This window comes from Tachyglossus aculeatus, chromosome 13, assembly GCF_015852505.1.
Source record: "Tachyglossus aculeatus isolate mTacAcu1 chromosome 13, mTacAcu1.pri, whole genome shotgun sequence".
Taxonomy (NCBI): Eukaryota; Metazoa; Chordata; class Mammalia; order Monotremata; family Tachyglossidae; genus Tachyglossus; species Tachyglossus aculeatus.
Window position 1 is genome coordinate 16,335,941 of NC_052078.1, and position 13,135 is coordinate 16,349,075.

Genomic DNA, 13,135 nt, shown 5'->3' on the forward strand with positions numbered 1-13,135 from the left:
CCCCTTTAGGTATATATGAAATATGTGCAATCCATTGATAGGAAAATATTAGCACTCAACAGCATTATTTCAGCATCCTCCGGGTGCAAATGCACTGTGCTAAGCAACTGGGAAAATATAACCCAAAGAAGTGATGTGGTCCTACCCACAAGGAACAAATCAAAGACAAGTGTTACCATATCACCAATAGCTTTGCTTATTGTCCTAAACGCTAAAATTATTTTTGATTCTCAGACACAGAGGAAACACACAGAGATGTACCTTCCCTTTCTGTGTACTGCAGTTTTAGGTTTTCCTTAAACCAACAAGAATCAGGAGGGCTAAGACTGGAAATATTTTCAATGAGGTTTACAATAAGCCAATAGTAGTTAGTGTACCTGAATTCTCTACCCTGTTATTGGTTTCGTTTATTATGGTAAATGGGTCCAATTGCAATTCTGTGTTTTAGTCTATCCACCTTTAACAATAAAATGTATATGAGCAATTTAGTAATGCTTGAAAGCTTTAAAATCTTCAGGTGAAAGGTACTATAGAGCTTACTAAAAAGGGAAAGATTAATTGAGAATGCAGCTTCTGCACATCTTCAGCACGGGATTGTTTATTTTAGGTTATTCAATTTTTTTTTCTAGACTAGAAATCCCCTTAATCTGTGGTTTAATATGAATATATTTATTCATGCTAGTGCAAATGAAAAGCACTGCCACTTCAAACATACCAGACATTCTCCCAACAAATCTAGATCAGGGTCATGTGCCAGTTTTAAAGTTTAGACGAGGAATAATTTGAACTTCGAAACAAAAGTAAGGCATTTTTTTGATAGACAATTGGTTCCCTCAGTTTGATGCTCATATCCTCTTCTATATGGATATCAGATTTCTCAAATTAGTTCCAAAAAAACCTCTATGGAATTATTTTGGTAGGTGTCCCTTGGTTTAACTTATTTCCTTGTGACCTTTTCCAACATGGAGCGTGGGAGCCCTAGAGGCAGCTAGATTTTAATAACAACCACTAGCTGCATGCTATTTCTTTGGAACTACTACTTACCCTTTGAAGCACGAACTCTTCCAACAAAAACCCACTTGGGAGGTCATGGCACTTTGCTAGATCATTCCGACAGGCCTAGGTAATGATAAAATGTTTTTTTTTTAACTTTTCTAAACAGTAGGGTGGCAAAATGTCCCTCTTCTAAAGAATTCTCTTCCTTAAAAACATCACATCCAATATCTTATGAAGCTGCTGTCTCCTCTCCCTAAATGCTATAGATGATCAATTAATCAATGGTCTTTGAGCACTTACTGTACACAGAGCACTGTACAAAGCGCTTGGGAGAGTACAGTACAAACAGAATTAATAGACACGTTCCTTGCCCACAAGGAGGAGAAAAGTGGTGTGGCCTAGTGGACAGAGCCCGGGCCTGGTTGTCAGAAGGACCTGGATTCTAATTCCAGCTGTGCCACTTATTTGCTGTGTGACCTTGGGCAAGTCACTTAATTTTGCTGTTCCTCAGTTCCCTCATCTGTAAAATGGGGATTAAGACTGTGAGCACCAGGCAGGGCACGGACTGTGTCCAACCTGGTTAGCTTGTATCTACCCCAACACTTAGTACCAGTGCCTGGCACATAGTAAGCACTTAAATACAATTTATTTTTTTAAAAAAAGGAGTTTACAGTCTAGAGAGATGTACCATGTTCTCTTCCATGGAATTGATCCCAATGAACACACCCAGAACACCTTCCCTGTTCCTCAACAAGCGTGACAAGGGTGGAAGATAGTACATTCCAAAGAAAACTGGGAATTTATGATTGGAGCAATTTTCTCTAAACTGTCATCTTTTCAGCCTAAAAAATCAGAGAGGAAAGAGGAGTGAGCAGCAATTTCTTTCTAACAAAAATGGGCCTCACAGCATAAGTGTATTGTAGAAGCTCACTCACATAAACCAATCCTTGATTTTGGCTTTAACTTCCTACTCAAAAGTTTCCCCTTAACATATTGGTTCTATGTAAGCGCTCAAATGAAGTCCATGCACCTTAATATATCCATTCTACCCTTACGGTGAAAGAAAAACTGCCAGACAGTTGGCCCAGGTTTGTGGAGGAAGATTAGAGGGCCTAGTTTCTAAGCCAAGCCTTCAGCATGCATAGGCATTTAGGAAACACACTGGCTCTTTCTAATGAGGGTAGTATAGTACTAATTTCTTTTCCCTAGTACTGAATTCTTAGTGCTTTCTTTTCTACTTGAAATGTATTCGCACAAACAGAAACAGAAGTGATTTGATTGTAAAATATCTAAAGGTGACATTTTGACACTTTATTTTAGTCTGGATTTTTAGTTAAACACCTTCATTTGGGGATAATAGTAAGTTTACAGGTATTCACTCAATATTTCCAGGTTAGAAGCTTTACTGGTGAAAAGTTTTATAAATAATCATGTTAAGATGAAAGGATTGTGTCCTTCTTGTTTATATTTTTTTGCAAAAATAGTACTTTTTACACACTTCAATTACAGACAAGAAAAATGAACAACAGAGCTGTTTAAACAATAGGAGGTTTACTTTAATATCCTTTGAAGATTTACATGTCTGAAAGATTTTACTTTAAAAATCTCATAGCCATTCAGACTACGGGGAAGACCAACTAAGAGACACAAAATCACTACCTAAATTCTAAAGTGTATCTTTGTCTATGAAGGGCATCCAATTAAGATTTACAAATGAACTCCTTCCCATTTAAGGAACTGCCTTACATACATAAAGGAAGGAAATAAGTAAAATTACCTCATGATTGCAAATGTTTTAAGTTATGGATTCAGAGCCATAAAAGGCAAAGTGCATAATCTAAACCTCAAAGTAAAAGAGGGATTAATAGGGATTAATTTCTTGGAATTTGACTAGACGTAAAGCTGCACATCACTTTTTGGGGCAAAAAGTTCAAAGAGGCGTCACTCAGGAAAATTGGTTAATCAAACCTTATTAATTTTGTTTTTTCTAAAATCACATATATTTAGAATTCCTTTACTCTTAAATAATTTTAGTTGGAGAAGCAAGAACTGACAAGGCATATAGTTAAAAAGTATTAACTCTCCAGAAAACCTGTTTAACGCTGACAAATTTGCATACATTAGAGTGCTAGACAAAACACTAAAATATTTCAAAACTGTCAAGTGAATTCCAGCATAAGGAATTTCTCAGTTTTCCATAACATGCCTTACTATACTTACGCTTTAATAATGTAACATTTGATCTAAAAACAGTTTTCAAAATTTTCAAAATCAACTTGCATAGGAAAAAAACTAATGAGGATAGCATTCACAGGCTGTGTGCCAAGTGAATTAACTTCTCTGTGCCTCAGTTCCTTCATCTGTAAAATGATAAATACCTGTTCTCCCTGTCCCTTGGACTGTGAGTCCCATGTTGAACAGAGACTGCATCTGATCTGACTTCCAGCACAGGGACTGTGCCTGACCTGATTATCTTTTATCTGCCTCAGCAGTATGTTCAGTGTTTGGCACAGAGTAAGTGCTTAAATTGGGAAGCAGAAGGGCCTAGTGAAAAGAGCCCTGGCCCATGGTTTAGAAGACCTGAGTTCTAATCCTCAATCCACGACTTGTCTGCTGTGTGACCTTGGGCAAGTCACTTGATTTCTCTGTGCCTCAGGTACCTCACCTGTAAAATGGGGATTAAGACTGGAAGCCCCATGTGGGACACTGACTGTGTCCAATATGATTATCTGTCTCCCCCTTCTAGACTGTGAGCCCACTGTTGGGTAGGGACCGTCTCTATATGTTGCCAACTTGTACTTCCCAAGCGCTTAGTACAGTGCTCTGCACACAGTAAGCGCTCAATAAATACAATTGATTGATTGATTGATTATCTTGCATCTAACCCAATGCTTGGTATGGTGCCTGGCACATAGTAGGCACTTCATTCATTCACCCAACCATTTTTATTGAGCACTTACTGTGTGCAAAGCACAGTATGAAGAAGCACTTGGGAGAGTGCAAGAATAGACACAGAACCTGCCCATAAATACTGTAAAAGAAATGACAATTATTATTAGGAATTGTGAGTGACTAATTCTTGCTACTCAGCTGGACAGTCTTTCAGGCTTTCTACACAACAGGATATTAAACTGAATTGTAAATATATTCTATGTTAACAGGGAGTGAATTATTTTCAATTCTACTAGAGTCTGTAAAATAACCTACTTAACCCATTAAATAATGACAGTCATCTGAGGGTTTATGCAGGAAAGGAAAACATTTTTCCTCATTTTCTCTGTCGAAGCTGTAAAGATAATAGACCATATGCTAGCAGAAAAGCATTACCCCATTGTGTAACTGTGTGGTACAGGGGAGGGGTAAGGTCAGAATAAGGATGGAGTGCATAATGGGAACTACTGAGAAGCGGCATGGCCTAGTGGATAGAGCACAGGCCTGGGAGTAAGAAGGATCCAAATTCTAATCCCAGCTCTGCCACTTGCCTGCTGCGTGACTTTGGGAAATCACTTCACTTCTCTGTCCCTCAGTTACCTCCTCTGTAAAATGGGGATTAAGACTGAGTCCCAAATGAGACGGCAACTTGGTCCAACCTGCTTACCTTAAAACTACTCCAGCACCTAGAACGGTGCTTGACGCGTAGTAAGCTCTTAACAAATAACATTATTATTACCTGGCACACAATAAATGTTTAACAAATACCATAAAAAAAATTCTGGTTTCCTCACAACTTCACAACTTTGTGCCTCAGAGATGTGTGTCCAAGATTAGTGGAGATTTCTGACTCCTGAGAAGCAATTCTCCACTTGAGCCAGGATGGGGACAGAAGAAGGATGCCTTCCCCTCTGGACCTCCTTAGGGTACACAGTTGTAGTCTACAGAACAGCGAAGGCAGGATAGGACTCAGTTGAATTTGATGTGCTGACTGTCTTATGATCCAGCGGATGATGTGGTAGAATAACATACTCCTTCGTGAATGCAAGGAGGAAGGACTGCTTCCCTCTCTTCAAAATTCGAGGTGCTGCCCAATAGTACCCTACTGAAAGACTGACCTGTAAAGGAGCAGGGCAAAATGACAATAGGTAAGACTCCTGAAAGGTCTGCAGTTTGGCTAGGCCCCTTCCTCCAAATTCCTGGTAGGAGGCAGATTTCAACTGCCTCTTCGCCTTTTGGGAGGCTGATGCCAGGATTTCCTGGGCCCAGAAGAGAAAACTGAGCATAATGGCTCTCTATTTCTCCAATAATAATAATAATAATAATAATAATAATAATAATAATTACAGCATTTGTTAAGCGCTTACTATGTGCCCAGCACTGTTTTAAGCGCTGGGGTAGATACAAGGTAATCAGGTTGTCCCACTTGGGGCTCACAGTCTTGATCCCCATTTTACAGGTGAGATAACAGGCACACACAAGTTAAGTGAAGAGAAGCAGTGTGGCTCAGTGGAAAGAGCCCGGGCTTTGGAGTCAGAGGTCATGGGTTCAAATCCTGGCTCCACCAACTGTCAGCTGTGTGACTTTGGGCAAGTCACTTCACTTATCTAGGCCTCAGTTACCTAATCTGTAAAATGGGGATTAAGACTGTGAGCCCTACGTGGGACAACCTGATCACCTTGTAACCTCCCCAGCGCTTAGAACAGTGCTTTGCACATAGTAAGCGCTTAATAAATGCCATAAAAAAGTGACTTGCCCAAAGTCACACAGCTGACAAGCGGCAGAGTGGGGATTAGAACCCACAACCTCTGACTCCCAAGCCTGTGCTCTTTCCACTGAGCCACACTGCTTCTCCAAACCCAATGTAATAGGAAATACCATTTTCAGTCCTTCCATCGTCTCGGTCTTTGTGAGTGCTGTTAGTACATAAAGATTTATTTTAAGGTATGGGTTAATTATTTGGGGAAGGAATAAGTATGCTGATTTTTAATGTCTCTGATCCACTGTAACAAGGACACGATTTTCATAGTAAGAGCTTCTTTTAAGTCACTAGACTGGGAATAGTCAGATTTTAACTGTTTGAAAGCAAAGTGCTTTAATTTGAACTGTCTTCTACCTCAGCTTCCCCTAGCTATAAAACTATAAAACTATAGTCCTAGCTATAAAACTCTTTTCTTCCCTGGCACTTCTTCTCTGAGAAGCTTTTTCGCTATTCACCTTTGTGATGCTCAGTCACACAGCAGACACGTCAGACCTATTTTATCACAGTTACGAGCTTCGGGTCTGTTTGGACCTAGACTGACTCATCAACGTCTAACGGGATCCAGTGTCACAAGATCCCAAAATGGAAAGAACATGAACCAGTTTGGCATGCCTGTCTGAGAGAAGCCTATTAAAAGAATCTATTATTTTTAGTTATCAAAGTTACATTACTTGTACACTACAAGTGGGATTAGTCACTGAAGAGAGGAACAGTCAGCTAGGGAATAGATTAATGGTCACTCCTCATTTGTCATCTCTGCTATAACAGGACAGGTTTACATTCAGTCAAAAGGACTTGGTATAAAATGTCAAATATGAAGGGGGCGAATCTGGGCTCTGCCCCCTTCCTTCCACTCTCTATTTCTCCTTATTTAAGGACAGAATCTTTGGAAGTCTGCAACTGTAGTGCTGATCTCAAACATACATGTGTTTTGACAAAGTAATTTTAAATGCAGTACCTGAAAAATTTGCCTTCTAAGTATAATGATCTAGCCTTCCTAATGTGCCCATAGTGTCTTGCACATAGTACTTACATATAATAAATGATCATATTTTGGCATATATCTTTCCATTAATATGCTATCTGATTATTTCTGGGTGCAGCAAATAACCTTAATATCATCAAGTGTTTCTTTCCTTGTTGTTGCTTAGACCATCAAAATCATACGTAAATATGCAGTCCCTCTCTTCCCATCACGCCATTACTTAAAACTACCAATCTTGAAGAATAACTTTAACTAGCTTTTCCCTTCACTCACCCTTGCTTACTCTCTTTTAATCCATCTCATTGCTCTTCTCCTAACTCCCTGATTATAAGGTTCTCAGAACTCAATGCAGTATTCCACCTAAGGTTTCATCTACAGTACTACTATTTCAGAGAAAACTCATTATTTCTGTTATGCAATCTCTCTGATGGTGGAGACCAAAGCTACTTTGACTCCATTTGCAACCACATCATATTACGAAGCCAATTAGCTTGGTCAAGGTAAGGTGGAAGCACAGCATCATGTAGACATTTGCATCCCAGTTGGTGTGAGGTCAAAAGCTGACCTTACCTAGCCTCAGCCCAGGTTGCAGGTTTGTCATTTGAAATGATCCAAGTTCTGAGATGACCACAGAAATCAAATTCAGTAACACATTGAAAGCCATTTTAAGGCAGATGGGTAGGATTCTAAGGAAAGGTGATTTTAGCAAGTTTTAGGTGAAACTGCAACCTCATGTCTTGTGGTTCAGACCTGGAAAGAAAGCCTTGCCCAGTTTTCTTGGGAGAGCTGAAATATTTAGTTGGGGAAAAAAAACCAAACCAAAAAACAGAACAGCCATTTCAGACTGCCATGTGCCCATATATTTCTTATAGGTCATCAGACTTGTTCAGTATATTCCAGCTTGCTAAAATGCCTATGAATTACACCTTCCTAGCTTTCCAGAATGTCTTGGAAATTATATCAGATGCAAGAAAAAAACAGAGTCAAATTTATGGCAGAATTCAACTACTACTTCTAGGTTCAAGTCAGATTAAATGTCCAATAGTAGACCATTACTTAATTTACCGTCCAGATGGTGAGACAAACTTTCATGGGCTAAAAGGTGGAAGTCTATATTTTAAAAGGTTCTTCTACATGGCAACAAATATAACTACAGATTCTGGTTGTCAGTTATTTTAAAAATGCACTGTGTTCTTTCCATTTTTCCTAAAGAAATGTTAGGGCTGCACACCCAGGTAGGTCAAAGCTAGCATTTCCCAGGCAGTTTATTTTAAATATGTCTTTTGGATAAGGGTGGTAATAACTGTAAACACCACACTAGATTCATTTTTCTGTGGTACCCAAATACAGGAATCAACCCTGGAGCAGGATGATTTAATCTTTCTTAAAAATTCTGAACAGTCCCATATAGTTTCAGTCTGAGACTGAGCTTTAAAATAGACTTTACTTTCAATTGGTGGTAACTGCACAAGTCCTGCTTTTGAGGTTAATGATGATAGGAATCTGACAAAGACTTGCTCATGCAGAAACCATGTGCATGGGTATATTGAATAGGATAAGCTATTTTACGGTTGATTTATTTTAAAATTGCACTAGCTTCTCCCCTGAAAGACAATACTAATAAAGCATAAAGTTAATCATTTCCCCATAGTTAAAAGAGTTTTAGCCATTAGAATAAGTACTCAGCAAGCATTGAACTTCTGAGTTTGGTTTGGAATTTATCTCCAAACAAGTACAATTCACTTGAACCAATTTTATTTTTTAGCAGTATCGATTCAAGCAATTGTGAAAAACAATCGAAGGCCAAGGAAAACGTAAATCCTGAAGCTGGCAGCTTCAGTAGCACTATTTAAAATCAAATGTGGTAGTGCAGCTGGCAAACACAAAATAATTGCATTTTTATCCTTTCTGCTGAAATGCAGTACCCATAAAGTCCTTTCTTCTCACTTTAGAAACATCCCTTGCAATGGTCCAGGCATGCAAAGAGAGTACATTAATCCTAACCAAAACGGGCCTACTTTTTAAAAGAGAGACACAGTAGACATTAATTCTTTACATTATTAGTAGTTATTAGAAAAATGAATTCTTACCCTTGTTTTCCTTTCGATGACTAGTCACTCCATTAGATTTTCTTGACCAGGCACTCCTATGTCAAGCAGATAGGAGCCAATCACAAAATGAGCTTTGGATGTTCAAGTCTTCAGACAGGTCTCCTTTCAGCCAATTGCCAGTTGAGAATTTAAACTGAAAACTGAATTACCCAGGCTTTAATAAGTTGCTCTCAGACCTACCAACCAGAGAAAGAATCTGCCCTAGTGGTAACAGAAGAAAAACAGCATTTCTTATTTTTGATCTTCCGGGGCTAGAGGTGGAATGAGGTATTGGGGATAAAAGAAACAAGAGGATGATGAACAAGTACTCCACTCTCCCAAAGCATTCCAATATCCTCTAGGAACAAGCCAATTATAGACATTTTGAAATATTGCTGTGACCAAGTTACATTCGACAAAGCTGACATTCTTGAGCATCAGGAGGTTGAATAATCACTTTTTAAATCAAAGATCACCTCAAATTCCTCATTTACTTAAGTCTAGGAAGGGGGCATTAGCTATACAATACCTCACACATATGTCTGAGATGTGCCACACAGGTACATCACCTTCACTTTAAATTATTTGTTGAGCACAACTGCATTTAATTCTGTCTTGCATGCTTTTAGGGGATTTGCTATGGGTTCAGAAGGTCAGTCCCTGTCTTCAGAGGGCTTACACTTTATAGTGGGAAGGTTGGGATTGATCATTGTTCTTGGCTTTTGGCTTATTTCTCACTTCAGTTGCTACTGCATGTTGCAAAATAATTGCTTTGCAGTACCCTGCCAACCTCCAGTCACACTCCCAGTTCCATGGAGCTAAAATGCAATAATTGTGGCTTCAAGGATATGGTGGAGTAATGCACTTCATGAACTACTGTGGGTATCCTCACTAGCAATCTGATGCTAAGAATTTATTGGAGGCGTCAGGGATGAAACTGCTCCAGAATACGAACCACAGCATCAGTTCCAAGCTCAAATCCATACAGTAGGCTCAACAATTATATTTATTTAGCACTTACCGCATGCAAAGCTCTCTACTAAGCACTTGGGAGAGTACAATACATCAGAGTTGGTAGGCAGGTTCCCTTCCCACAAGGAGTTTACAGTCTGCTGGAGGAGTTTACAGCCTAGACCCTCCCCTGGCCTGGAGCTTGATGACACAAAATAGATTGCCTGATTACCTGAAAATAGGCATGGCTTACTTCATACCAGAAAGGGAAAAAGTTCAAAACTTGCCCAGGAGTCGGGGAATGGAGGAAATGAAAAAACTCTTTCTAGGTATTTATTCCTTTGTTCTATTGCTGGATCTCGCAAAGCAAAACTTGAATAGACAACTGCATAGCTATGAAGACACAGTTTTCTTCAGTGATTACTACGACTTAGGTGAGATTTAACAAGACACCTAGGCTGAATTTAAAGAATTAATGAACAGAAAATTATGGCTTATAGGAAAAACAAATGTCCAACTAAAAAGAGAGGACCCTAGTAGGTTTCCCAGATTTCAATCATTTGCTAAGGTTTAAATACAGAAGATACTCATGACAAGTCTTTATTGCACTGTTAACACACCACATGTCATAAAGCACTCAAAACACTTCATGTCTTCTCTTAGTCCAGGTTTTCAATGAAAGAGATTGAAGAAATTTAGCCATGTCAATCTGGACTTAGTGTGGTGAGCGGCTTTTGGCAGAGAGGGTAAACGTCTTACCTTGATTGCCATGGGATTGAAACTGATTCCATCTGTATGAATTGGCAGCAAAGGAATCTCAGAGAGGTACATAAAAACCTCCTCCCTGACACACACGCACACAACTTTCTAAAGATAGACACTGCCACAGTTTGGCTCAGTTCAGGACCCATTTTTCCTCTTCAGAATCACAACTCACAGGTTGTGTCTAGTAAAGCGTAACATGTTAATTCGTTTTTAACAGGTTAAAAAGCAATTAAACCATTTACCAAAACCCCATTCAAAATGCACTGAAGTTTAACAAACTACTTTTTCCAGGGGTGTACTGTAAAAGAGTAAATACCCTTGGAAAGAGGAGTTAGCTACTTTCATTTGTCGAATCACAGATTACCTGAGAAGGAAGAAGAAATAAGGGGAGCAGGGGTGGAGCGTGTCCAGGTCACACAACCTTCAAAAAGACCCCTACCCCACTCCAAAAGGCACAAGGAGCCAGACCTACATAGTCACACACAAACTAATAAAGGCAGTCTTTGGTGCAGACCAGATCAGCAACTGCAAGAGAGAATCAAAAGAAAAACTTCAACCACCACCAATGCTGCCTCCCGTACAGGAGAGGGGGAAGAGAGTCCCTTAAGAAATCATGTTGAGTGTACTGATGTATTCCCAAGATCACAAATAGATGATTGAAACAATGTTTTTGTAACAATATGTTTATTGCAGAAAGGCTAGAGATCTGGAAGCATTATGCTAAATAGATTTGCCATTATCTATCGCTAAACCGAGATGAGCTTTAATTATTCTATTGGAGTCAGTTAAAATTCTTCAAGGGATGAGGAAAGGGAGATGCATAATGCAGGTGATTTTTGCTTTATGTACTCTTGATGTTCATGTAAATTATGTTTATAGCTGTCATCAATTTAAGACAGATGCAGTTCACTTCACCACATTGCTATCTTACCATTTTCCTAGACAGTCTTTATGCACTTTCAGAGTTTCACATTGTGTTAATCATCACCATGAACGATCTTTTCTCCTTTACTCAAAGTCACACTTCATCATGCCATGTCTTTGGTGGCTGTACAATTTTCTAGAAGTACAAGAAACCCAAACCAGAATTTCTTTTATTTTTTTTTCAATCACTGATTGATTTTGATACTGGTTTTATTCTGGTAGTGTGGCTGAAGAAATTGAAAGAATTTTAGTGAAGCCTAAAGATAATTCTGAATTGGACAGAGTTGTGAAGTCGAGCAGGGAAATAAAATTGAAAGTATTTCTAATGTAAAAACTAGAAAAATGATCCCACCGAAGCAGGGTAACGGGCCAGTAGTGCACCAAGAGACAAGAATCACCACAAATATAGGATGGGAAATGTTCAGCTAGGTAAAAATTGAGCAAAAGTACATCAGAAGCCGTAAGTTGACAAATGTCTATCATCATCAAAGGGGACAACATGATAATGGAATCAGCTAACAGGAGAATGGCCTGCAAAAGTCAGAAATTAATCTCACCACACTTCTTGGCACTAGTCAGACACCTTGAAACATGCTGTAGGCAGTGTAGGGCACAACTGATATTTGAGAATCACACAAATAAAGAAATGAAAAACAGGTCCTACAAAGAAAGGCTATAAGAAATGAGTGGTTTAGTTAGGAGAAAGAAGATTAAGGGATGCCTAAATAACTAAGTTCAGATGTAAGAACTGTTTTTACAAGAAGGATAGACTGGTAAAACAATTGCTCCCCCATGCTAATAAGACCAAACTACAAGGATTACACTGACAAGTTAACAGGTGTAAATTTGCAAAACTTCTTGACTCCTGGGGTGATGAAACCCAGAAAAGCTAACAAAGGGACCTTGTGGAATCACCCTCTTAAGGTTCTTGAATTAAAACAAAACAAAAAGAAACACCAAAGGAAAAAAAAAACTGCTCTGACTGGCTTACTTATTCACCTGCTTGAAGGCAGGGAACTGGACAAGATGGCCTCTCGGGTGTCTTTCTGTGAACTGTGAAATGATTTATGAACCATGATTGAAGAAAAAAATTAAATTCAAAATTACTCCTTATTAGTTCTAATAACGTTAAATTCTTAGACCTTTGTGATCCTCCAAAGAAGACAATTAGACAAAATTAGTCGGATAAACTGTCCAAAATCTCATAATGCAGTACTTTGAACCTGTAATAGCACGTATAGTTCTTCAATATTTTTCAAAAACTGTTATGTTACTTATCTCCTTTTATCCCCATAAAACTCCTAAGTGGTATGGATAGGCATATATCTTAGAGAAAAGGAAACTGAGTCCCAAAGAGGTTACAAACTAGTGGCGGAGCTGGGTTTAAAGCCTTGTCCAGTCCTCAATCCCAATCCCAAAATTTTCCAGTAGAGCCTGCTGCCTCTCAGAATGGAGTAGTGCAAATGAGGACCTCAGTGGAATAAATTTTAAACTTTCAATGTGCCTATATGTACTATTCCATAATCTAGACTACCTTGAGTAATATCCACGTTCTTGGCATATATATACTGCTCTTTATCAGAATTATTGTAAAATACGAATGGCCTTGTACATTCAAACATGGAGCAAAATGTTACAGTCATCCTACTCAGCAAACCTCCTAGCTTTGCATGGAGAAAGAAAAAGAAAGGCATGAAAAAAAGGAACTGAGAGGAGTCAGGCAGTCTATAA

At 38.9% G+C, this 13,135-nt stretch overlaps 1 protein-coding gene across 10 annotated transcripts in view; it reads right to left on the reverse strand.

The window, feature by feature from the left end:
* ZEB1 (zinc finger E-box binding homeobox 1) overlaps positions 1-13,135 on the reverse strand; it is a 165,782-nt gene that overhangs the window by 109,970 nt on the left and 42,677 nt on the right. For 2 of the 10 annotated variants that reach the window (XM_038755532.1, XM_038755533.1), the window contains exons 2-3: positions 8,765-8,820; positions 1,045-1,119 (exon numbers count right to left, since the gene is read on the reverse strand). The exons of 6 other annotated variants lie outside the window; for them this stretch is intronic. The gene's annotated coding sequence lies outside the window, so the exon portion shown is untranslated. Of the gene's footprint in view, positions 1-1,044; positions 1,120-8,764; positions 8,858-13,135 lie in introns of those variants that run through there. 2 more of the 10 variants (XM_038755535.1, XM_038755531.1) reach the window with 1 other exon arrangement.